Source organism: Triticum aestivum, chromosome 1A, assembly GCF_018294505.1.
Source record: "Triticum aestivum cultivar Chinese Spring chromosome 1A, IWGSC CS RefSeq v2.1, whole genome shotgun sequence".
In the NCBI taxonomy this organism is placed as follows: domain Eukaryota; kingdom Viridiplantae; phylum Streptophyta; class Magnoliopsida; order Poales; family Poaceae; genus Triticum; species Triticum aestivum.
In genome coordinates this window covers 340,344,996-340,372,822 of record NC_057794.1, presented here as the reverse complement: position 1 = coordinate 340,372,822, position 27,827 = coordinate 340,344,996, and positions in this window count along the sequence as shown.

Sequence of the window (27,827 nt, the reverse complement as noted above, 5' to 3'; positions counted from 1 at the left end):
TGTTTTATAGATCAAATTGTCGGTCCAATCAAAAAGTCGATTTCACATAAAGTACCTATCACGACGAGACCTTCGAAACTAGATCTCATGTTGACATGTTTTGACAGACTTTTTTCATGCAAATAGTTATCAGGCCCGGGCTAAGTAAGTTATCAGATCTGATGTGTGTCTATTATCATGCTATTTACACATGAGTAACCGTGGTACATTTTGAACAACTATTTTTTTGGACAACGCGGTGTTTGTGCGTGAGTTACCATGCCCGCGGTCCGTATATTACCATGTTATTTACGCATAAGTTATCAAGGTTATGTTTTCAAACAATTGCCTTCCCCCGCCATCGAAGTTATCACGGGTGTTTGCACATGATTTATCAAGTTTATGGTGCGTATATTATCATGGTATTTATATGGAAGTTATCAGGAGGGGTTATGTTTTCAAACAACTTCATCCCCTCCCAACACCCCGGACCGTAAGTTACCGTGGTATTTATGCGTAAGTTATCACGTATACGGTGCATACTGTACCATGCTATTTGACGGAAGTTGTCGGTCATGTTTTCAAACACCTCCTCCCCCGGGTCAAAGTTATCACGGTATTTGCGCATGAGTTATCAGATTTATGTTGTGTAAACTATCATGCTAATTACGTAGAAGCTATCGGGTGATGTCTTCAACTTTTTCTCCCTGTCAAAGTTATCACGATGTTTGCGCATGAGTTATCATGTCTGTGGTGTGTAAAATATCATGCTATTTACGCATAAGCTACCGGGGGTGTATTATACCATATGTAGCCTGATACCTACAAAAATTAACCATGTTGATAACTATAGTACATCTAGCCCGATAACTGCATAGTAAGCATGTTGATAACTATAGTAGATATTGCCCGATAACTATAGTAGATCTTGCCCGATAACTACAAAATAACCATGTTGATAACTATAGTACATCTAGCCCGATAACTACAAAATAACCATGTTGGTAACTATAGCGCATAGTAACTATGTTGTGAGATGGTGGATCTTGCCACTCTTCAAAATTGATGTAGAAGAGGATGGGCGTTGGACATTCCTAATCTACTCAACTCCTCCCAAATCAAGTACACACTGAAGCATGTTTTCAGAATTGATTGAACATTGTTTTTCTTGATCTAAGATTATTTCTTACGAATCCTCATCATCGCCTGCTTACGAAAATATTAAAAAAATGAATGTTCAATAAAAATTTCTCCCGAGTGAAAGTAACCTCAGTGCTTGCATGTAATTTGTGACTACGTCAAGTAAATTACCATGTGATTTACATCAAAATTACCGCGGGTATGTTTCAACAATTTGTTTGGATCAACATTTGTGTAGGTACAAAGTCTCGATAAGGTGGATCCTTCACTCTGTTTATTAGCAACCAGGATCAATTCTGAATGGCAAAGGAAATTTGTTGTCTGTATAGCGTACAAATTAGAAAACTAGTTCAAAAAAGCGTCAAAGGTTGTGCTAGCGTAGTGGCTAGTGGCTCTTTGTATCATGTAAAAATGGGTAACGCCCAAAAATCACGGCAACCTCCCACTAAAAGCCCCTCCTAAAATCGCGGCGACTGGCGACCTCGCACAAAACGTGAAACGGCAACCTTCCAGTAAAACGTGGTCAACGCCCAGCTGCCCCGCCGCGCAAATCGCTACCTAAAATAATAGCCAGGCGATCACGATCCAACGGCTCCGACATCATCCGGATCTGTTGCAAAAATTTGGACGGCAGGAATATAGCTTTCTCGTTGTCTTATATACGCGAGCCGTCCATCCAATCCTATCGTTAAGCTATCAAATCTTCGATGAGTGAAACAGTTATGCAATTTTTTAAAAAAACTTTGATTTTGAATAAAGAATCACGAAATAGGAAAAAAATGCAGATTTTCAAAAATGTATCATCGATTTTGAAAAAACAAATCATGCATTCAGAAAAAGTTCATCCATTTTGAAAAAAAACTTCTTGGATTTTCAAAAATCATGAAACTGAAAAAAGTTTATCAATTTGGGAAAAAAAGTTCATGATTTTTTTTAAAATATGCAAACTTAAAAAAAAGCTCATGGAAATTGAGAAAAAACTTCACAAATTTACAACACAAAATGAATTCCAAAAACGTTCATGCATTTTAGAAAAAGAAAAAGAAAGGAGAAAAAAAAATAAAAAGGAAAATAAGAAAAATAAAAACGAAAACTAACAAAGAAAACGGGTGATAAGATGAACAAAAAAGGTAAAGCAAACCCACCTAGAAGCTTCTGGAACAAGCGAAACAACTCCCCCTTTGTTGGGAAACGTAGCATGCAATTTTAAAAAATTCCTACGCTCACACAAGATTTATATAGGAGATGCATAGCAATGAGAGGGAGAGAGTGTGTCCACGTACCCTCATAGACCAAAAGCGGAAGCGTTTGACAACGTGGTTGATGTAGTCGAATTTCTTCTCGTTCCGACCGATCAAGCACCGAACGTACGACATTTCCGAATTCTGCACACGTTCAGCTCGATGACGCCCATCGAACTCTTGATCCAGACAAATGTCGAGGGAGAGTCTCGTCAGCACGACGGCGTGGTGACGGTGATGGTGAAGTGATCCGCGCAGGGCTTCGCCTAAACACTACGTGAATATGACCGGAGGCATAAACTGTGGAGGGGACGCCACACACGGCTAACAATTGTTGTTGTGTGTTCTAGCGGTGCCCCTCCCCCCTCATATATATAGGTTGGAGGGGAGGAGAGGTAGCCAAGGGGGCACCCCAAGTAGGAGGAATCCTACTTGGGCGCCTCCCAATTCGGCCTCCCTCCTTCCATATTCATCCAGAGGGGAAAGGAAGGAGGAGGGAGGAAAGAAGGAAGGGCGAGGCCGAATACCTCCCTTTCCTTTCTCTCTTCCCTTCTTTCCTTCCCCACTTATTTCGGCCTACACGGGACGCACCAGCCCCTTAGGGGCTGGTCTGTCCCCTTCTTGGCCCATTAGGCCCATGTAGTTGCCGGGGGATGTCCGGAACCCCTTCCGGTGATCTGATATGTATCCGGTACCCCGAAACACTTTCGGTGTCCAAATACCATCGTACTATATATCAATCTTTATCTCTCGGCCATTTAGAGATTCCTCGTCATGTCCGTGATCTCATCTGGGACTTCGAACAATATTCGGTCACCAAATCACATAACTCACATAATACAAAATCGTCATCGAACGTTAAGCGTGCGGATCCTACGGGTTCGAGAACTTTGTAGACATGACCGAGACACATCTCCGGTCAATAACCAATAGCGGAACCTGGATGCTCATATTGGTTCCCACATATTCTATGAAGATCTTTATCGGTCGTACTGTAATGACAACATACGTTATTCCCTTTGTCATCGATATGTTACTTGCCCGAGATTCGATCGTCGGTATCTTCATACCTAGTTCAATCTCGTTACCGGCAAGTCTCTTTACTTGTTCCATAATGCATCATCCCGCAACTAACCATTAGTCACATTGCTTGCAAGGCTTATTATGATGTGCATTACTGAGAGGGCCCAGAGATACCTCTCCGATACTCGGAATGATAAATCCTAATATCAATCTATGCCAACCCAACAAACACCTTCGTAGATACCTGTAGAGCATCTTTATAATCACCCAGTTACGTTGTGATGTTTGATAGCACACAAGGTATTCCTCCGGTATCCAGGAGTTGCATAATCTCGTAGTCAAAGGAATATGTATATGACATGAAGAAAGCAATAGTAATAAAACTGAACGATCATAATGCTAAGCTAACGGATGGGCCTTGTCCATCACATCATTCTCCTAATGATGTGACCCGTTCATCAAATGACAACACATGTCTATGATTAGGAAACTTAACCATCTTTGATTAACGAGTTAGTCTAGTAGAGGCTTACTAGGGACATGGTGTTTTGTCTATGTATCCACACATGTATCAAGTTTCCGGTTAATACAATTATAGCATGAATACTAAATATTTATCATGATATAAGTAGATATAAAATAACAACTTTATTATTGCCTCTAGGGCATATTTCCTTCAGTCTCCCACTTGCACTAGAGTCAATAATCTAGTTCACATCGATATGTGATTAACACCCAAAGAGTACTAAGGTGTGATCATGTTTTACTTGTGAGAGAGGTTTAGTCAACAGGTCTGTCACATTCAGATCCGTATGTATTTTGCAAATTTCTATGTCTAGAATACTCTGCATGGAGCTACTCTAGCTAATTGCTCCCACTTTCAATATGTATCCAGATTGAGACTCTGAGTCATCTGGATCAGTGTTAAAGCTTGCATCAACGTAACCCTTTACAATGAACTCTTTATCACCTCCATAACCGAGAAAAATTTCCTTAGTCCTCTTAGGTAACTAAGGATAATTTTGACCGCTGTCCAGTGATCCACTCCTGGATCACTATCGTACCCCTTTTCCAAACTCATGGCAAGGTACACAATAGGTCCGATACATAGCATGTCATACTTTATAGAACCTATGGCTGAGGCATAGGGAATGACTTTCATTCTCTCTCTATCTTTTGTCGTGGTCTGGTTTTGAGTCTTACTCAACTTCACACCTTGCAACACTGGCAGGAACTCTTTCTTTAACTGATCCATTTTGAACTTCTTCAAAATCTTGTCAAGGTATGTGCTTTGTGAAAGTCCTATTAAGCGTCTCGATCTATCCCTATAGATCTTGATGCCCAATATATATAAGTAGCTTCACTGAGGTCTTTCATTGAAAAATTCCCATCCAAGTAACCTTTTATGCTATCCAGAAATTCTATATCATTTCCAATCAATAACATGTCATCCACATATAATATCAAAAATGCTATAGAGCTCCCACTCACTTTCTTGTAAACACAAGCTTCACCATAAGTTTGTATAAAACCATATGCTTTGATCATCTCATGAAATCATATATTCCAACTCAGAGATGCTTACACCAGTCCATAGATGGATCGCTGGAGCTTGCACACTTTGTTAGCACCTTTAGGATCGACAAAACCTTCTGATTGCATCATATACAACTCTTCTTTAAGAAATCCATTAAGGAATGCAGTTTTGACATCCATTTGCCAGATTTCATAATCATAAAATGTGGCAATTGCTAACATGATTCGGACAGACTTAAGCATTGCTATGGGTGAGAAAGTCTCACCGTAGTCAACTCCTTTAACTTGTCGGAAACACTTTTGTGACAAGTCAAGCTTTGTAGACAGTAACATTACCATCAACGTCAGTCTTCCTCTTGAAGATCCATTTATTCTCTATGGCTTGCCGATCATCGGGCAAGTCCACCAAAGTCCACACTTTGTTCTCATACATGGATCATATCTCAGATTTCATGGCCTCAAGCCATCTGTCAGAATCTGGGCTCATCATAGCTTCTTCATAGTTCGTAGGTTCGTCATGGTCTAGTAACATGACTTCCAGAACAGGATTACTGTACCACTCTGGTGCAGATCGTGCTCTGGTTGACCTACGAGGTTCAGTAGTAACTTGATCTGAAGTTTCATGATCATTATCATTATCTTCCTCTCTAGTTGGTGTAGGCATCACGGGAACAGTTTTTTGTGATGAGCTACATTCCAATTCGAGGGAAGGTACAATTACCTCATCAAGTTCAACTTTCCTCCCACTCACTTTCTTTCGAGAGAAACCCCTTCTCTAGAAAGGATCCATTCTTAGCAACAAAGATCTTGCCTTCGGATGTGTGGTAGAAGGTGTACCCAACTATTTCTTTTGGGTATCCTATGAAGACGCATTTCTCCGATTTGGGTTTGAGCTTATCAGGCTGAAGCATTTTGACATAAGTGTCGCAACCCCAAACTTTAAGAAACGGCAACTTTGGTTTCTTGCCAAACCATAATTCATACGGCGTCGTCTTGACGGATTTAGACGGTGTCCTATTTAACGTGAATGCAGCAGTCTCTAATGCATAACCCCAAAATGATAAAGGCAAATCGGTAAGAGACATCATAGAACGCACCATATCCAATGGAGTACGGTTACGACGTTCGGACACACCATTACTGTTGGGGATATTACTATCAGCTAAGACCCGCCCAGGAGGGGCCGGGTCAGCCCCAATGGCGGGTTACACAAGAAGCCCATCAAACATCCAAGATTGTAGTTTATTAAGTATTATAAAAGGCCCAAGGGCCTGAAGGTGGTTTAAGGCCTGATATTATGAACCGCCATATGTAAGGAAAGACTTGTAAGGAAAGGCATGTAAAGAAAGTCACCGAGCCGGACACAATTATGAGCCGACCGGGACTCTGTAGGCCACCATGCGTCAACCCATGTATATAAGGGGACGACCTGGTGGTGTCTTAACGCAAGAAACAACAAATCGATAACCAAGCCGGCGAGTTGAGCCTCTTGGAGATCGAAACCCCAGCAATACCAATCCCAACTAGACGTAGGCTTTTACCTTCATCGTAAGGGGCCGAACTAGTATAAAAACTCTCTCGTGTCCTTTGTCTCGATTAACCCCTTTAAGCTTCCTAGTGCGATGGCCCTACGACTAAGTCCTTGCTCTAGGACATTTGCCGTGACAATTCCACGACAGTTGGCGCCCACTGTGGGGCCAACGCACGATGGATTTGAGTTCTTGAAGGGAAACTTCGAAGGGCTCAAGGGATACGCTGTGGGCCGGATGACCAAGAGTCGTCGCGACAAGCTCTACATCGACGACGAAGGCTGGGGCCCCGAGGCCGGCTCAATCGAGTACGGATACCGGGTCCCCTTTGGCGGAATTCACGTCTTCATCGGCCAGATCGGCGAGTCGGGCCCTGAGCCGGACGTCCACACCAACCTCATCGAAACGGCTCAGCGCGCCAGGACCACCCGTGTTCAATCTGTCATGAAGCATGCCTTCGTAGGCTGCATCCACAGCGGTGAATACTCCGAAGGATTGGTGGCAGGCGCAGAGACGGCTGTCTGCTCTGACACTGCATCATCAACAGGCGAGACAAACTCTTTGTACCAGCTGCAAGACGTCATGCTCGGGGGCTGTTCCGATGGCAGCAGTATTCCAGACCCCCTTGAGCCGCCAAATTGGGCCGGAGTCTTCATGGCAGGGACACAACCCGGGCAGAACTCTACCGCAGTGGTAGCAGCAGCTACCGGGTCGGCTGCAGCCGGGTCAGGAGACCCCACGCACCCCCCGGCTCAGATTCTAATGGACCTCATGGATAAACTGACAACTCTGTTGACCGCCGTGGTAGAGCCGGATAAAGCCCAGCACGATGCAGAGGTGGCACGCGTACGTGAAGAGATGGTGCGAGCTAAGGAAGATCTAGCCGCAGAGGAAACTTTGATGGCGGCAGAGCGAGCGGCTTTGGATGCTCGTGCTCAACAATTTCAAGCGGAGACTTTCCGGCTCTCGGTGGACCTTAATGCATCAAACAAAGTCATGAGGAGGAGGCATCAGAAAACTCAATCACGTCTGCCTCTGACGCTTGATCCGAGGAACCTATTCCATACACCCGGGGCCGGGGGGAGCAACCCGCCGGAGACAAACCGGATCATGACACCCGGTGCACCGGTTCAGCCACGTGCCACAGAGCCACCTCATATAATTACCACTCCACCTCATTACGTGCCAACACCGCCAAGTCACTTCTCCAACCCTTTGGAGAACCTCATCGCAGCGTCGGCTCGTTTGGCGGCTCTCCCAATGGAAGGCGACTCACCAGCATCAATTGAAACACGAAGGGTCAGAGAACTTCTTCAAATGGCTCTGGCGCAGCAGGATGCGTACTCCTACAGTCGAGACAGGATCCACTCAACTCCTCGCCCGAGCCGGAGCCCGAGTTACAATAGGCATATGGAGTTCGCAGATATGTCAAGCAATGCTCAACGCCACAACCGACCATACAGGCATGAGCCGGTGCGGGCTGGAGCCCTTAACTTGGCGGATCATGAGAGGATTCGTTAAGAGGCGGAACGAGCAGCTCAAATGGCAGCAGATCAGGCGGCTCATCAAACCTTTCCGGCTTATCCAGCAACCTCGGTTGATGCAGGAGTGGCCACAAGAACCAGAGGCGTGCCTTGCTTGGTGCCGGCCATACGCAATGAGCGTTTGCCAAAGGACTTCAAGGGGCCTCGTAAAGTGCCTAATTACACGGCTAACCTACAGCCGGGGGTTTGGATTGAGAGTTACGAGATGGCTATGGAATTGTTGGAGGTCAGTGATGCTGCAATGGCCAAGTATTTCACCATGATGTTAGATGGAACAGCTCGTACTTGGTTAAAGGGATTACCACCCAATTCTATCGGCTCATGGGCGGAGTTGAAAGCCCGGTTCATCCAGAACTTTAAGGACACGTGTAAACAACCTATGTTGATTGTGGAACTGACCAATTGTAAGCAAGAGGATGGTGAATCCACAACCCATTGGGTGCGCCGGGTCAAGGAGATAATACATTCATCTGATAAGATTGATGCCGGCTCAACAGTTTTAATGTTGGAGAAAAATTGCCGTTTTGAACCTCTGAAGTAGAAGCTGGGGCGGCTCAAGCGTGACTGTAATGACATGGGAACGTTGATGGCGGCTCTCGTCAAGTATGCTGATGCTGATACTACCAAGGACCCAGTGTCTGACAAAGAAAAGGCAACGAAGGGAAAGAAGAACGACAATGAAAAGGGTCACCAGCATAACTCGGTGAATCAGGGAGGTAATAAACGTAAGGCTGATGAGTTTGTTGCTAACACTAATGCATAGGGTGGTAATCAACGGCGCAAGGGCAGACAACCCCCTCGGTCGGGCGGGTCAGGTCCTACCCTTGAGCAGTTGTTAAATGAACCTTGTCCAAAGCACGGCACCCGGAAGAAGCCAGCCACCCACCTGTGGAAAGATTGTACAATCATGAAGGCATTTAAAAATTCAAACACGTTCGATGGAGGTCACGGCCCAGGTGGCGGTTCAGGAGGAGGCGGTTTCCATGGCCCGGGCGCCGGTTCAGGCGGAGGAGGTTTTCACGGTCAAGGTTATCCTGGTCACCAAGGAGGATATAATCAACAACCCGGTCAAGGTAATCAAGAGCAGCAATCTAGTTATCAGAGCAACCCGAAGCAGCTGAGTAGTGGGCAATACCATGTATTTACCACTAGTTTATGTAAGAGGGACCAGAAACTTCACAAGAGGGCCGTCAATGCCGTTGAGCCGGCGTTTCCACGTTATCTATGTTGGTTCGAACAGCCTATTGTGTGGAGCAGAGAGGATCACCCACCCCAGGTCACTTGGCCTTGGTAGTGGCGCCTCAGGTTGGTGGATACAAGTTTACTAAGGTACTTATGGATGGAGGCAGCAGCATCAACATCCTCTATTATGAGACATTCCGCCGGATGGGATTGACTGATAAGAATCTTAAACAATCCAACACTGTTTTTCATGGTGTGGTACCTGGTAAGTCGGCATACACAGTTGGTAAGATTGAGCTGGAAGTAGCCTTTGGGGATGAGTATGACTCCAGAGCAGAAAAATTAACCTTTGAGGTGGTTAAGATCAAGAGCCCATATCATGCTTTGTTTGGGCGGCCGGTTTATGCCAAGTTCATGGCTCGGCAGTGTTACGTGTATTTGTAGCTCAAGATGCTGGGTCATAAAGGCACCATTACAATACATGGGAGTCGGAAGATAGCTTTGGAGTGTGAAGAAGGTGATGTTGCCTATGCTGAATCTGTTTGTGCAATAGAGGAGTGAAAATTTTACAAGGATCATGTTAACCCGGCAGACATGACATCATTAAAGAAACCAACAAAAGAGCATGAGCCGAAGTTGAAATTCAAATCAGCTAATGACACTAAGATGGTTGACTTTGTGCCTGGCGACTCATCCAAACAGTTCATCATCAGCGCAAACTTGGATCCGAAATAGGAAAGCGCGCTCATCGAGTTCATCCATGAGAACCGGGACATCTTCGCATGGAAACCTTTAGACATGCCAGGTGTCCCGAGGGAACTCGCTGAGCATAATCTTAATATTGATCCAAAGTTCAAGCCTGTCAGACAGTTTCTTCGGCGGTTCAATGAAGAAAGGCGCAAGGCCATTGGAGAAGAGGTGGCCCGGCTCCTGGCAGCCGGGTTCATTGTGGAGGTCTTTCACCCCGAATGGTTTGCTAACCCGGTGCTTGTACTCAAAAAGAATGGCACCTGGCGGATGTGTGTCGATTACACCGATCTGAACAAAGCTTGTCCGACTGATCCTTTTGCTCTCTCCCGTATTGATCAGATCATTGTGCTACGGCGGGTTGCACACGTTTGAGTTTTTTGGATGCTTATTCCGGTTATCATCAGATTAAGATGGCGGTCAAGGATCAGGAGAAGACAACTTTTATTACTCCCTTTGGAGCTTTTTGCTGTCTATGCCTTTTGGACTTAATAGCGCCCAGGCGACTTACCAGCGGTGTGTGCAGAATTGTCTTCACGATCAGATTGGGCACAATGTTCATGCTTACGTGGACGATATAGTGGTAAAATCCAGGAAGGAGGAAACCTTGGTCACAGATCTGAAAGAGACTTTCGATAATCTTCGGATCTACAAAATGATGCTTAACCCGGCCAAGTGTGTTTTTGGAGTACCAGCTGGCAAGCTCTTGGGTTTTCTGGTGTCCAACCGAGGCATTGAAGCTAACCCGGAGAAAATCAAAGCAATTACGTCTTTAGCCAAGCCAACATGCATCAATGACGTTCAGCGGCTGGCCGGTCATGTCGCGGCTTTGAGCCGGTTCATAAGCCGGTTAGGGGAGAAGGCAATGCCTTTGTACCAGATGATGAAGAAAACAAATGCTTTTATTTGGAGTAATGCTGCAAATACTGCTTTTGAGGATCTAAAGGCATAGCTTGCTGAACCGCCGGTTCTTGCTGCTCCAGTTGAAAAAGAGCCGCTGTTATTATATGCGGCCGCCAACTCATGGGCTGTTAGTGTGGCTATTGTGGTGGAGCGCAAGGAGGCTAGTAAGGAACATCCGGTTCAACGGTCGGTTTACTACGTCAGTGATGTGTTGATTGAATCCAAGCAACGATATCCGCATTGGCAGAAACTCGTATATGGGGTATTCATGGCAAGCCGGAAGCTTAAACATTATTTCCAGGGTCACCCGATCACTCTGGTCAGCTCTGCTCCTTTGGGAGACATCATTCAAAACAGAGAAGCCACTGGACGAGTAGCCAAGTGGGCAATTGAGCTTGGGTCTCATGGGTTGAGGTATGTGCCGCGCACTGCGATCAAATCTCAAGCACTGGTTGACTTCATCAATGACTGGACAGAGATGCAGATGCCAGAAGAGAAACCAGACAACACGTATTGGACTATTCATTTTGATGGGTCCAGACAGTTGGATGGCTCGGGGGCTGGAGTTGTGTTGACTTCCCCACGAGGTGACAAATTTTGTTATGTGTTACGGTTGATGTTTCCTTGCACTAACAATGCAGCAGAGTATGAAGCCTTGCTCCATGGTCTTTGAGTGGCGAAAGAGATGAGTTTGAGCCGGGTCAGATGTCTTGGCGACTCAGATCTAGTGGCTCAACAGGTATCTGGCAAGTGGGATTCCAAGGACCCTCTCATGGCGGCTTATCGTCGGGAGGTTGATGCTGTTGCAGGGCATTTTAAAGGTTATCAGGTGGAGCACATTGATCGTCGAAAGAACGAAGCAGCTGATGCCTTAAGCCGGTTGGGGTCTCAGCGTAAGCCGGTACCACCCAACACCTTTTTGGATGTTTTGCATAACCCCTTTGTCAAGTTACCCACAGAAGAAGATTTAGCTGTTCTTGACCCAGAGGCGCGGTTGGTGGTGGCTCTTCATGTCATCCCAGGTTGGGCAGTACCGTTCTTGGCTTACATGACCCGGGGAGAATTGCCAGCGGATGAGACCCTGGCTCGATAGCTAACCCGGCGGTCTAAGTCAATGATGATTTTGGATGGAGAGTTATATCATCGCAGTGTTTCCGAAGCGTTTCAGCGGTGTGTTTCCCCAAAAGAAGGTCAAGAAATCCTTCGTGAGATCCATGAAGGCGATTGCGGTCATCACGCCGGGTCAAAGTCTTTGGTGGCCAAAGCGTTTTGTCACGGCTTTTACTGGTTGATGGCTCACGCTGATGCAGAAGATCTGGTCAGCAGATGTGATGAATGTCAAAAGTTTGCACGACGAGCGCATGTGCCGGCTCAAGAGCTCCGGATGATTCCAATTACTTGGTCGTTTGCGGTCTGGGGGCTTGACATGGTGGGGCCTTTCAAAAGGTCTAAGGATAAAAAGACACATCTCTTGGTGGCAGTTAATAAATTCACCAAGTGGGTTGAGGCGGAGCCTGTGAGTAAGTGTGACGCGGCCACGGTGATTCAGTTCATGAAAAAGGTGATCTTCCGTTTTGGTTTTCCACACAGTATTATCACTGACAATGGCACCAATCTGTCCCAAGGGGCTATGGAGGAGTTCTGTCGACGCGAGCACATCCGGCTTGATGTTTCGTCTGTAGCTCATCCTCAATCCAATGGTCAAGCTGAGAGAGCCAATCAGGAAATTTTGAAAGGGCTCAAACCCCAACTCATGGTCCCGTTACAGCGAACGCTGGGTTGTTGGATAGAGGAATTACCCTCGATGTTATGGAGTATCAACACCACACCTAACAGGTCGACAGGTCACACACCTTTTTTCATGGTTTATGGAGTAGAAGCAGTATTGCCTAGTGACATCCATCATGACTCGCCCTGTGTGGCGGCTTATGTTGAAGCTAATAATGAACGAGCAATACAGGATGCACTTGACTTGTTGGATGAAGAAAGAGACTTAGCAGCGGCCCGCTCAGCAATTTATCAACAGAACCTGCGCCGATACCACAGCCGCCGGGTTAAGTCCATGACTTTTCAGGAAGGCGACTTGGTGCTCCGGCTCATCCAGGATCTCTCATATGCACACAAGTTATCCCCACCTTGGGAAGGACCCTTTGTGGTCAGTAAGAACTTAAACAACGGGTCATATTACCTCATTGACGTTCGAGAGCATGCAGACTCACGTAAGTCAGAGGAGGAGACCCGCCGACCATGGAACATTGCTCAACTTCGGCCATACTACACCTGAGCTACCGGCTCTCATCATGTACATACTTTAACATTGTATATACCATGTTAAGCAATAAAGTAAGACCATCGGTCTCTTTTCTTTTCAAAGATTATGCATCTTTGTTAGTTCTTATTTTTCAAATGACTATTAAGGAGCTGATCATATTTGAATCAAGTTTACCCTTTTTTGTCCGGCTTATGATCGTATCCGAATCTAGCTGTAATCTCATGGTCACTTGGGGGCTTCCTGTTCAAACATAGGTCGTATTCGAACCAAAAAGAACATAGCTGTCGTAACCCTCTTGATCGGCTCAAGGCCAAACTCACTTGGGGGCTTCTTGATCGTATCCGAATCATAGCTTAACCCCTCTTGAGTCCGACTTGGATCGTATTTGAATAAGGGTCGTTAAGAACCTCTCAAGGTCATTTGGGGGCTTCCTGTTCAAACATAGGTCATATTCGAACCAAAGAGAACATAGCTGTCGGTACCCTCTTGATCGGCGCAACGCCAAAGCCACTGGGGGCTATATGGTCATATTCGAACCTTAGCTTAACCCCTTTGGTCCGGTTTACTGATTGTATTCGAATCAGAAACCCCCACCTTTTGAATACAGGCTTAAATTATGCTTATTATCTGTTGCTTGTCTTTTAGTTTTTTGTTGTTTCAATATTACAAACAATTAGCCTCGGCTTCCCCACCGGCTTGACTATTTGACAACACAGTCGCCCAGGTCGTTCACACCGGCGGCTTACGAATCAAAAGGTGCAACCTACCAAGGTATAGAAATCATTGGTTTCTCATAAAAATTGAATTATCAAAATTCATCACCCGGGTTATTTAAATTGGCGGTCTAAGGATCCAAAGGGACAAGGTATGGTTATTACTTATACACACTTACCTGCTGCGTTAACTATAGCTTTAGTTTCCGCCCTTGTCCTTTATTTATATCTGTCTCTGTTTCCTATTGTGCAAAACGTATTGGCTATAAATTGGGTGTTTTAAACCGTGTGGTTCTAAGCCACCAAGCCAGTCTTTTCTTTGTGTTTACAGGCAACAGAGTTCAAACATTGCAGAGACAAACATTAAAGGTGATGCATACATTGGCATCAGGAAACACAGAAGTCACATAAAAGTATTTTATGCACGATGGCATAAGCAGAACATACGGTGTTTTCACAACTAAGTTATTACAAGGCTTTATAAGCCTATGAAGATGATCATTGTTCCTCCCTCATCAGTTCACCACCTTCTGTTGGCTGGAAGTTGGGTTTTGACCAATCAAAACCATTCACGGCGACAAATTCGGCTTCGTCGTCGATCAGGCCGACCGGGTCAACTTCCGGGGCAAAGGTGTCTTCTCTCACTGGTGGGATCAAGTTTGTTACCTTGTATGAGGGAGTGGCCATCTTCTTTTTCTCACTATCAAAACCCGGCTGGTATTTATCAACATTGGTGTCGTCTCCAAGGGTAGTTGCCTGAGGCTGGACTCCGCGCACGCAAGCCATGAAGTCATCCTGATCAAAAGGAGACCCGTCTTCCTTCACGGTGGGATAACCTCTTGCCACATCCGCCGGGTCTAGGTCTAGCACCCAAGCCTTGGAGCGGCTCAGGGCAGTCAAAGCTCCGGCTCACGCGCAGGAGCGTTTTGCTTCTTGAAACCTGGCGGGGAGGATGGACATTTTCTTCAGAACGTCACTGAGCCGGTTGGGTCCTTGATTAGTAGGAGAAATGGCGGCCAGAGCCCGCTGTGCACCAATATACAATTGTTCAACCAAAGTATATACTACCTTCAGTTTAATCAACGGGTCTTGGCTCAGATTTTTGCTTCGAGGGCCTGCATAAATTTTACACTCAAAGTAAGTTGGCGGATTATACTCTGGATCGACAAAAAGCACACAAAATTGAAGTCAGACGGCTTACCAAATATAGCGGCTACCATCTGAGACACCCGGCCTTTTAACCCGTTCAACTTTGTTGAAATTTCTTTCAGAGCTGTTTCGGTCGTCTCAGCACATTGGGTCAAAAGCGCTTTCTCCTCTGCCCAAGTTTTATCCTTGGCAGCAATGCTGGTTTTTAAATTTTCCATGGCAGAGAGACTTATCTTTAGTTTAGAGTTAGCGGATTTAATTTCTGTCTCCTGACTAGCTTGCCGGGTCTTCGCATCAGTCAGTTGAGAGTTCAATTGAGATAAGGCATTCTGCAAAACATTCAGATGAGTCAAGATTTAGTTTCAAAGTTCAAAAATCAAGATTCAAGTCTCAAGTACTTTACAAAAACCACTTGACACTTGGGGGGCTAATGTATGCCAAATCAAATTTCTACGATTCTACAGACATATTTAAGTCCCAAGTACCTTACAAAGTAACAATACTTGGCACTTGGGGGCTAATGTATGCATTTCAGCAAGTTTATCAAGGTTAAGCCGGAGTATTAAGTGCTTTGAATACGGTCTCAAAACAATTTAAAGTACCGGTTCATTTATGATCAAAATGAACTGGCCCTTGGGGACTACAGGTGAAGTTGTGTTCTATGAAAGTCAAGAAAAACTTCAAAGGTAAAAGTCTTGGCCTATATTTCAAAGTCTACAGGTCATTCCAGTTCCCTCATAATCTAAAGACTTGGGGACTGAAGGAATACAGATAAGCCGGAAAAGCGTACCTCGTATTTCAGTTGAAGCTGTTTGACCATTTCAATCTCAGAGTCGCGGCTGGAGTGTACATGGTTGAGATAGCCGGACAAAATGTCATTGGCATTGAGATGGTCATAGTTGGCAACGTCAAAGCGAACTTTTTGCCTCTCCAAAGCCTCTTGTTTTGTTGTACACCGAGCCAGCACGGTTGGGTTCCCCGGTTCAATGAAGCGGCTCCCAGTAATCTGAACATCTGGTGCAGACGAAGACGGCGGGTTGGCTGAGCTTGACGGTCTGGCTGTGGAAGGATTGATAGTGGTCTCGTCAAATGACGGCTCAGGAGGATTTACTTCAGTGTCAACAGGCGGATCTTCTGGAGCATCAGTTAATGGAGAAGATGGCCTAGCCGGGTCAGATGCCAGCAGCGGCGGGTCTTCCACCGGCTTAGCTGCCTTCGCTTTCTTGGATTTAGCTTGGCCACTAAGAAAAAATGTTGCAGGGTTATTAGTATAAAGGTACAATTGAACAACCCAAAAGAAAAGGAGGATTTTTGATTACCCGGGAGCAGTCTTGAAAGCTGGGAATTGCGTCTGCGATGAGTCGCCAGAAGAGCGAGACACCTCCTGAAAGGATAAAATAGAGTTAAAAGAAATACAGGGAGAAGAATCCATTAAACAGAGTTAAAAACAAAAATAAGTAAACCTCATTCGGACGTTTCTGAGGGGTCTGTTGAAGAACGATAGCCGGTTCATCTTCAATCCCAGCTTGATGGCGGCTTTCATGTTGCTGCTTTTTCAAACGAAAGTTGGGATCCAAGTGAGCTAAAGGGTTAGAAAACCTTACTTTACGGATCACTCGTCGAACTTTGTGTCTTGGTAAGGGCTCTGGGTCGGAGGAAATGATAGTTACCTCTGCTTCCCCAGCCTGACTGGCCCCAGTGTCATCTTGGTAATGATCAGTGTCAATAAGATTGTTAAAAAATTGGCCAAGGGAATCAAGGGCTACCTCCGAATCAGACGTGTCATCTAGCTTCATCAAATCTTCAGCAGTGGTCTTCTTTTTCTTCTTCGACTTCCGGGTCATTTTCTTGGCATTCATGGCAGCAGCTTTCGCTTTCTTGGCAGCCTCGTGGTCATATTTCACTTTCCAAAAGTCAGAGTTGGCTTGCAGTCAGGCAAAGACAAGATGAAAGATCATTGCTAAGCAATACGGCTGGGCAAAATTCAAAGGAAAAGAGATCAGAATATCCTTACTTCTGGCACCGGGTTAAGCTTACAGAAGGGATTTAACCCAACAATACTGCAGTCTTCATATTTCCCATTCAACAAAAGGTTTGACATTGAGACAATGACTTCTTCGGTTAGTTGAACTGGGCTATGACGAAGAGAGTCGTTCGGGCCTCCACCATATTCATACATCAACTTTGATCGACGGCTTAAAGGAATAACCCGCCATGAGATCCAGCAGCGGGTCAGATCAACTCCAGCCAACCCATTCCCTAACAGAGCATTGATATTTTTGATGGATGGCATCAATCTCTTGCGTTCAGCAACAGTGAGTTTATCCGGAAGGGCGAACTTGGAGTCAAGACGATCGGGGCGGTAACCCGGCAGTGGCTTCTCGTTTGCTGGTGAGATGTCCTGACAGTAGAACCAAGTTTGATTCCAGTCCTTTGGGTGACTTGGTAAGACTATGAGAGGGAAGACAGGACCCTGCCGGCGCTAGATTGAGATGCCTCCAAGCTCTAAGCTAAGGCCGTTGGTGCACTCGTTCTGCCGGTTCAGATAAAAGTATTCTCTAAACAGCTCTACGGTCGGCTCTTGCTGAAGATACACCTCATAGAGCACTTGGAAGTTGCAAATATTATATATGGAATTGGGCCCGATGTCCTGAGGATGGAGTTTGAAAAAGTGAAGGACCTCTTTGAAGAACTTTGAGCCGGGCGGTGAGAAGCCACGGTTCATGTGGTCAATAAAAACAATTACTTCACCATCTTTTGGATTGGGTCGTTCTTCTTCCGGTTCAGGGGCACGGTAAGACATGATGGCTTTTGATGGCAGAAATCCTATCATGAAGAACTCTTTTAGACGTTCCTCAATTATGGTTGAGGGAACCCAATTACAGACGGTTGGCGTTTTGGACGGCATGATGTGCAAGGAACTGAAAAAAGCAACATGCCGGTTCAGTTTAACGATAAGATTAATAGTTAAGGGATGAAGATGCAAAAACAAGTAACGGCGGCTTAACTAAGGGCTAATGACATATAAGGAAAAGAAAGCCGGTGCGGTAAGCCACCATGACTATTGATTCTTTCAGAAAGTGGATTCAGCTAACTATTGGGACAAACAAGTTTCCCAAAATGGTTGATATTATTTCAGATCAAATGGATGTTCAAAATGGAAAAATTTCTAGACCTAAAAATACAGTCCAGATGAGTTCATCAGATCTAAGCATATCTCTTGTACCAGAAAAAGGAGTCTGCTAATATCAAAAGGAGGCACCAAACAGTTACTGCATGAACATACATCTCTTTTGGATCATAAAGAGGAGGCAGTAGAAGAACTATGAAGAACTATGAGGAACTACGAAGAACACGCAGGAGCTTGGAAACCCTAATGAAGATCTGAGGCATGAAGGAAAGAAAACTTATGGTTGCAGATCTACTGCGGAGGTCGCCGCGGTTTTCTTTGGATCGGTTCAGGTCGATGTAGCGGCCAGAGTCGACGACGGAGGTGAGGCGCGGCGGCGGCGAAGCTCGAGCAATGGCAGGGTCGCGAGAGGAAGAAGACAGACAGAGAGAGAGAGAGAGAGAGAGAGAGAGAGAGAGAGAGAGAGAGAGAGAGAGAGAGAGGAATGAGGAAGGCCGGGGCGAGCCTATTTATAAGGAAAAATGCGAACAGACGGGCGCGAAAATCAAGGGAGAACCGAATAATGGTTATCCAGCTATATAGGCACCTCGATTCTCGGGAAGCATTAAAGATAAAAGATCCGTTGGAAGATGACGTCATGAAAATCTTTTGCGTTTTCAAGAGATGACGTCACGGTGGGTCAAGAAGGTGGATTTTTTGGCTAAGTATGAAAGATTGACAAAGAACAAAGTTCAAAGTCAACCTGGGGCCTAATGTTGGGGATATTACTATCAGCTGAGACCCGCCCAGGAGGGGCCGGGTCAGCCCCAATGGCGGGTTACGCAAGAAGCCCATCAAACATCCAAGATTGTAGTTTATTAAGTATTATAGAAGGCCCAAGGGCCTGAAGGCGGTTTAAGGCCTGATATTATGAACCGCTATATGTAAGGAAAGACTTGTAAGGAAAGGCATGTAAAGAAAGTCACTGAGCCGGACACAATTATGAGCCGGCCGGGACTGTGTAGGCCACTAGGCGTCAACCCATGTATATAAGGGGACGACTCGGTGGTGGCTTAAGGCAAGAAACAACAAATCGATAACCAAGCCGACGAGTTGAGCCTCTTGGAGATCGAAACCCCAGCAATACCAATCCCAACTAGACGTAGGCTTTTGCCTTCATCGTAAGGGGCCGAACTAGTATAAAAACTCTCTCGTGTCCTTTGTCCCGATTAACCCCTTTAAGCTTCCTAGTGCGATGGCCCTACGACTAAGTCCTTGCTCTAGGACATCTGTCGTGACAATTCCACGACAATTACACTATGGTGTTTCAGGTGGCGTGAGTTGTGAAACTATTCCACATTGTTTTAAATGAAGGAAAAACTCGTAACTCAAATATTTGCCTCCGCGATCAGATCGTAGAAACTTTTATTTCTTGTTACGATGATTCTCCACTTCACTCTAAAATTCTTTAAACTTTTCAAATGTTTCAGACTTGTGTTTTATTAAGTAGATATACCCATATCTACTCAAATCATCTGTGAAGGTCAGAAAATAACGATACCTACCGCAATCCTCAACACTCATCGAACCACATACATCTGCGTGTATTATTTCCCATAAGTCATTAGCTCGCTCCATTGTTCCGTATAACGGACTTCTAGTCATCTTGCCCATGGTTCGCAAGTATCAAATGATTCATAATCAAGTGAATTCAAAAGTCCATCTGCATGGAGTTTCTTCATGCGCTTTACACCAATATGACCTAAATGGCAGTGCCACAAGTATGTTGCACTATCATTATCAACTTTGCATATTTTGGCATCAATATTATGAATATGTGTATTACTACGATCGAGATTCAATAAACCATTTACATTGGGTGTATGACCATAGAAGGTTTTATTCATGTAAACAGAACAACAATTATTCTCTGACTTAAATGAATAACTGTATTGCAATAAACATGATCCAATCATACTCATGCTCAATGCAAATACCAAATAACATTTATTTAGGTTCAACGCTGATCCCGAAGGTAGAGGGAGTATGCGATGGTGATATTATCAACCTTGGAATCACTTCCAACACACATCGTCACCTCGCCCTCAACTAGTCTCTGTTCATTTTGTAACTCCTGTTTCGAGTTACTAATCTTAGCAACTGAACCGGTATCAAATACTCAGGGGTTACTATGAACACTAGTAAAGTACACATCATGTATATCAAATATACCTTTGCTCACTTTGCCATCCTTCTTATCCGCCAAGTATTTGGGCAGTTCCGCTTCTAGTGACCATTTCCTTTGCAGTAGAAGCACTCAGTTTCAAGCTTGGGTCCAGCTTTGGGCTTCTTCATGGGAGCAGCAACTTGTTTGTTATTCTTTCTTGAAGTTCACTTTCTGTCCCTTGCCCCTTTTCTTGAAACTAGTGGTTTTGTTAATCATCAACACTTGATGCTATTCCTTGATTTCTACCTTCGCCGATTTCAGCATCACGCAGAGCTTGAGAATCATTTTCGTCATCCCTTGCATATTATAGTTCATCACGAAGTTCTAGTAACTTGGTGATAGTGACTAGAGAACTCTGTCAATCACTATCTTATCTGGAAGATTAACTCCCAATTGATTCAAGTGATTGTAGTACCCAGACATTCTGAGCACATGCTCACTGGTTGAGCTATTATCCTCCATCTTGTAGGAAAAGTACTCGTCATAGGTCTCATACCTATCGGCATGGGCATGAGTTTGAAATACCAATTTCAGCTCTTGGAACATCTCATTTGCTCTGTGGCGTTCAAAACATTTTTGAAGTCCTGGTTGAAAGGACATGCGGTGCCCCCATGTGTGGTTTTGTTAATTGATGACATTCTCTATGGACTAATGGTTGCATTGAGTTATATTTGAAGGATTTGTCCATAGGCATTTCTTGAAGTCCATGTGTTCAAAGATTGGTGCTATTAAGGAATTATCCGAAGATTGGTCATGTGAGCATTGAGCTTATTGCAAGCATGTCTTGAAGAAGAAAATTGTGTACTCAATCATGTTTACCTTCTAGACATCATCCAAATGAAGAGAGTTGGAAAGATTCAAGGTTGATCAAGACTAAGTCAAGAGTGAATCAAGTTGATCAACTCATAAAGCGTAGAAGATGTACCGAGAGGGATCAAGTGATCCCGTGGTATGGTAAGCATTGTCCATTATGCTTTGTGTACTAACCCATGGTCTAGGTGAGAGTTCTATGTGGGGTTAGGTATGTTTCCATGGGCTTGCATCAAGAGGAAGATATCATACAACCCATGGAGAGGATGACATCAAGTGGTGATCGTCATCAAGACTGCGGTGTGCAAGGTCAAGTGGAGCATCACGAAGAGATCAAGTGCTTGAAGCTTGCCATGCATTGTGGTGTCAATGGACTTGTGAAGATGTGCCAAAGAGTGGCTCACCCATAGTGGAGTATGGGGGAGTGAGGGAGTCCTGGACTAAGGGGTCCTCAGGCTTCCGGCCTATTGAACATGGGCCGAACTGATGGGCTACGAAGATACAAAACCGAAGACTCTCACCCGTGTCCGGATGGGACTCTCCTTGGCGTGGATGGCACGCTTGGTGTTCGGATAAGAAGATTCATTTCTCTGTAACCGACTTTGTATAACCCTAGTCCCCTCCGGTGTCTATATAAACCAGAGGGCTTAGTCTATAGAGACAATCATACTCAGATAGGCTAGACTTCTAGGGTTTTAGCCATTACGATCTCGTGGTAGATCAAATCTTGTAACCCCCATACTCATAAATATTAATCTAGCAGGACATAGGGTTTTACCTCAATTGAGAGGGCCCGAACCTGGTTAAACATTGTGTTCCTTGTCTCCTGTTACCATCAACCTCAAACGCACAGTTTGGGACCCCCTACCCGAGATCCGCCGGTTTTGACACCGACATTGGTGCTTTCATTGAGAGTTCCGTTGTGTCATCATCAGGAGGTTCGAAGGCCCCGTCAATCGTCTACAACAATGTTGTCCAGGGAGAAACCTTCCTCCCTGGACAGATCTTCGTATTCGGTGGCTTCGCACTGCGGGCCAACTCACGTGGCCATCTAGAGCAGATCGATAGCTATGCCCCTGGCCATCAGGTCAGATTTGGAAGATTGAACTACGTCGCGAATATCCGTGGAGACTTGATCTTTGACGGATTCGAGACCATGGTAGCCGCTCCCTGCCGCCATGATGAACATGACTGAAATCTTTCATCGGACCATGCCCAGGGGATAGCGCCTGTAACTGCTCCGGCCCTGGATTCGGAGCAGATTGCGCCATCCAAGGACGGGAGGCTCAACCCCGCCACGAAAATCGCAGACTCAGCGGCGTCAGAGCCGCACACCGACCCAACCTCGAGTGGGATCAGTGTCACCGGAACCCCGGACCCGTCTCCGGCTACAAGTTCCGAACCATGTGCGTCCGTGCACGACGAGCTTGATCAGGCATCGATCATCGAATTCAGCTCCGCGGACATCTTTCGGCACTCGCCTTTAGGCGACGTGCTAAACTCATTAAAAACACTCTCCTTAGTGAGGGACTCTCAACCGAATTATATCTGGTTTGAACTAGAGGCTGACGACGGAGAATTCCGCTTCCCACCCCCACCCACTTAATAGCCACTATCGAAGACTTAACCGACATGCTCGATTACGGCTCCGAAGACATCGACGGTATGGACGACGATGCTGGAGAGGAGCAGGCCGAAAACCCACCGTTCACTGGACGATGGACGGCCACCTCCTCATACGACGTATACATGGTAGATGCACCAAAAGAGAATAGTGGTGATGACAAGGAAGATCCAGTTGAGGATAAACCTCCTGAGATACAACCAAAATGCCGACATCAACGGCGCCGCTCTAAATCACACCGCAGCAAAGACAACAACACCGGCACAGGAGAAGATGACACTCCGGACGGTGCCAAATACAATGAAGACCCCGTGGAGGCAACTTCCGAACAAGATGTATGGGAAGATGGGTGAGTCAGCCCTGATGAACAGGTCGCGCACGAAGACTTGTAGGACAACAATTATCTTCCACTCTCCGAGGATGAGGTGAGCCTCGGCAACGAGGATTTTATTGTGCCTGAGGAACCTCTCGAGCAGGAGCGCTTCAAGCGCCGGCTAATAGCCACTGCAAGGAGCCTGAAAAATAAGCAGCAACAGCTTCAAGCTGATCAAGATCTGCTCAATGACAGATGGACTAACGTCTTGGAAGCCGAGGAGTACGGCCTCAAGCGACCACTTAAAAGTTACCTGAAGCGCAAATTACTACCTCAATTTGATGACGAGGCGTTGGCGCCCGTGCCATCAGCGCACAATGCGGCTGACCGACCACCACGTGGTCGGGACAAAGCGGCAACCCAAGCCGAACACCAGCCCGTACCACCTCGCTGTAAAGACAGAGACAAAACTGCTCAGGGAAACACATATGATCTCCGGCAGGGCCTGAAGAATAATGCAGGTCTGGCCAGATCGATCTATGGATCACGGGGGCGTGCCCCGACGCGCGACGACGGCTATCAAGTCGAACATGGCAAGCACAGTTATGCCCGAGCCGAAAATCCCAGACGGACTCCATCCAAAATACGTCGCGACCTGGCCCGATATAGAGGCACTGCACACCCCCTCTGCTTCACGGATGAAGTATTGGAATATGAATTCCTAGAAGGGTTCAAACCCGTGAATATCGAATTATATGATGGAACCACAAATCCTGAAGTATGGATTGAAGACTTTATCCTCCATATGTGTTGGGTTCTACGGTAGGGTGCGTTGACTGCAAATTAGAAATTTCCTACACGCAGAACAACCAAGAACATGCTACGGGAGATGGATTACAGTTCGTTAACACTAGATGCGCAGTGTCGTGCAGCGGAAGAAGAGTTGGGGCAGCGCGTCTGTGTGGATCATCTCCTCCTCGTCCGATCTCCCTCATATAGCCGGTAGTCGGTTCCCACGTACAGGTTCGCCGGAGCGGCGCAAGTGCACCACCTCCAATGGTATCCGTGCATGCAGGAGGAACGTCGTGCGACGGACTGCTAGGTCCGATCACACAACCGACGGCGAGTGGAGGTGTCTATTCGCAACACATGCAAACCCTAGTGATAGCGCCGAAGCAATCAAAATCGTGTGAGTGTGCGGCACCTCCACTTTATATAGGCGTCCTTCGCGGGCTCAACACTTTGGCCTCGCACGGACCCTAAACCCCATAAGTCTACTCAGCCACAATCCGAATACAGCTTGGATCACATCCGACCAGTGTCCTTGGATCCGACCTCGTAGGTTCCTTCCCTTAAGCGTGCGACCCCTTAGGTTCAAGCCGGCTTGGTAGCAGTTCGGATCACCTTCGAATTACACAGTTGGTAGCGGCCTCTAGCAAGGCATGCCGAACACCAAACAGACTTTGAAGCTGGTTAGGCGAACCTATACATCATACTTCCATTCCTTTTGCCACATGGTATATGTTGTCGGGATCAAGGCGAGTCTGTCATCCTTGTGCTAGCCCGACCTCTTTCTCGTTCCAGTGATGCCTACCACAAACCGGATTATCTCATAATCCTTGTCGCATGGCCATGCTTATCCTGGTCGGATCACACGAGGGGCCCAGAGTATATCTCTCCTAATCGGAGGGGCAAATCCCATCTTGCTCGACCACGTCTCGGAGCATGGTACTGGACAAACCCGAAACCTACCTTTATAACTACCCAGTTACGGAGTAGCGTTTGGTCGGCCCAAAGCAAGTCTGTCACCATCCCGAGTACATGCGTCAGCTCAGGTCTTAGGACATAGAACATATGTTGTACTCGAGACTCGCAGATGACATATCGCTACGTCTCATAATTAGGTCTGTCCGACTCGGACCTTATCTCGACTCGGATCCGACTACGTCGAATCCGACCAGATCCTTCCAAGTCCATATTATCCGGTTAGCATCCAATGCTCCATGGCTAGTGAGACCAAGCCATCGACAGTGTCATATGCTAGTCTAGTTAGTTGCGCGTCCACATAGCCCTTTCGACTAGGGACCTTTTAGGACAGTCATCATACAACGCATAGTCCCACAAACAAGTCACGTACTTGCTGATACACATCATTGATAATGTTCAAGGACTATCTTTATTCATAAACACATAGGAAATATCCTCATACATGATTGCCTCTAGGGCATATCTCCAACAATATTCACATGGAGCACGGCGATGATCTTCATGCCACCAAATACCTCCCCCTAAAACTCAAGGGGCCAGCCCGACACTAGCTGAACAGCCTGCCTGGAAACTCCATTGGCAGCTGGGGGGACTTGGAAGAAGCCTTCCTTGACAACTTCCAAGGTACATATGTTTGACCTCCGGATGCCGACGACTTAAGTCACATAATCCAACAGCCCGGAGAGTCAGCCAGGAAATTCTAGACTAGATTCTCAACCAACAAGAACCAGATCGTCGACTGTCCGGACACCAAAGCCCTAGCGGCATTTAAACATAGCATCCGGGACGAATGGCTCGCCCGACACCTCGGCCAAGAAAAGCCGAAGTCCATGGCAGATCTCAGGGCACTCATGACCCGCTTTTGCGTGGGCGAAGATAGCTGGCTAGCCTGTAGTAATAACAATACAAGCGAACCTGGCACTTCAGAAGCCAGAAATAGCAACAACAAGCCCTGACGCAACAGACATAAAGCGTCGAAGCAACAGTGATAATACCGAGGACACGACGGTCAACACCGGATTTAGTGGCTCCAAGTCCGGTCAGCGGAAGAAGCCATATAAAAGAAATAATCAGGGCCCTTCCAGCTTGGACTGCATACTCGATCGCCCATGTCAGATCCATGGCACCCCTGATAAACCAACCAATCATACCCACAGGAGTTGTTGGGTCTTCAAACAGGCCGACAAGTTAAATGCCAAAGACAAGGAGAAGGGGTCGCAAAGCGAGAACGACGACGAGGAGCCCCGTCCATCAAACACATGGGGACAGAAGAAGTTTCCCCCTCAAATCAAAATGGTGAACATGATATACGCCACCCACATCCCCAAGAGGGAGCGCAAACATGTGCTCAGGGACGTCTATGCGATAGAGCCAGTCGCCCCAAAATTCAACCCATGGTCGTCATGCCCAATCACTTTCGATCATAGGGATCATCCGACCAATATCCGTCATGGCGGGTCAGCCGCACTGGTCCTCGATCCAATAATTGATGGATTTCACCTCACACGAGTCCTCATGGATGGCGACAGCAGCCTCAACCTGCTTTACCAGGATACAGTGCGCAAAATGGGCATCGATCCATCAAGGATCAAGCCAACCAAAACTACCTTTAAAGGAGTTATACCAGGTGTAGAGGCCCGCTGCTCGGGCTCAATCACATTAGAGGTCGTCTTCGGATCTCCGGACAACTTCTGAAGCGAGGAGTTAATCTTCGATATCGTCCCCTTCCGCAGTGGCTATCACGCACTGCTCGGACGAACTGCGTTTGTCCGATTCAATGTGGTGCCGCACTATGCTTATCTCAAGCTCAAGATGCCCGGACCACGCGGTGTCATAATAGTCAATGGAAATACGAAGCGCTCCCTCCGCACCAAGGAGCACACCGCTGCCCTGGCAGCAGAAGCACATAGCGACCTCCACAAGCAGAACCTTAATTCGGCAGCCATACTCCCGGACACTGTCAAACAAGTCCGGACTACCATGCACCAGGACAGCCCAGCTCGTCAAGAGCTCAACTAGCAATTCGGCCTCCGTCCCAGACCACACCAAGTGGCGGTGTTCGCGCCGCGCGTACATAACTACGCACTCAAAATACCATGGGCATAGACGGAGGCATAACTAGATTGTGATCCATAATAAGGCTCGACCTCCCCTGGACACACATACTTTCACTGTTTCTTTTTCCTCTTTAGGTTCCTTTTCGCAGGCCCCTCTCGTCGGCCTCATAATCGGTCCTTCCGAAGGATGGACACACCAAGGTGGCAAGTAGCACAGACGTGTGGGGGAATCTCTAGGTGTCTTTCTTAGCGATCACTCTACCTGTTTTCAGGACCCGTACGCAGCTCCACCTTGGTCTTGGCATGTGAAATAGCCATTGTTTCTTCTCGCACTTTTTGTTCTAGTATGCTCTGATGTATTAATTAAAATTATAATGGAAACAATTTGCGGCCCAACATAGGTGGCGCTAGCTTTTTCTTTATTTTTATTTTCGCTATTTTAATTTGCATCCGTACACCTTGGTACGCCGTAATCCGCCAGGGGCTTTGTTGCGCCCCACACTATGGCAACAAGTCTGAACACATTTACACTATAGTTCGGCACCCCGAATTTAGCATTATATGCATTGGCTCCGAATCATGTCTTTGGTCAATAGTTGGGTTGCCCGGCTCCTGTGCTTACTACCTTACGTTCCGCTATATCGGCTAGGGTAGTAAAGGGAGAACTACTGTGATTGTGTCCTGGTTTATCCGGATGAGCACCTCAGTAGAGAAAGCTGAAAACTGACTGTCATAATGCGGCGTGAGCCGGTCAGCTCTTCGGAGGTTTTAAAATCTTTAGCAATTTTACCCGCATTATGCAACGAATCGGTTCTTATCCGATCAGGTGTTTACAGCACCCCGGTCTGGATACTAGGGGCTACGCCTTTCATTGTCAAACTCCTATGGCTAAGTGAGGGTAATAATTCCACATAGTCTGATTTCCTGGTTCATTGCGCTAAACACCTCCTTTAAGGACCAAA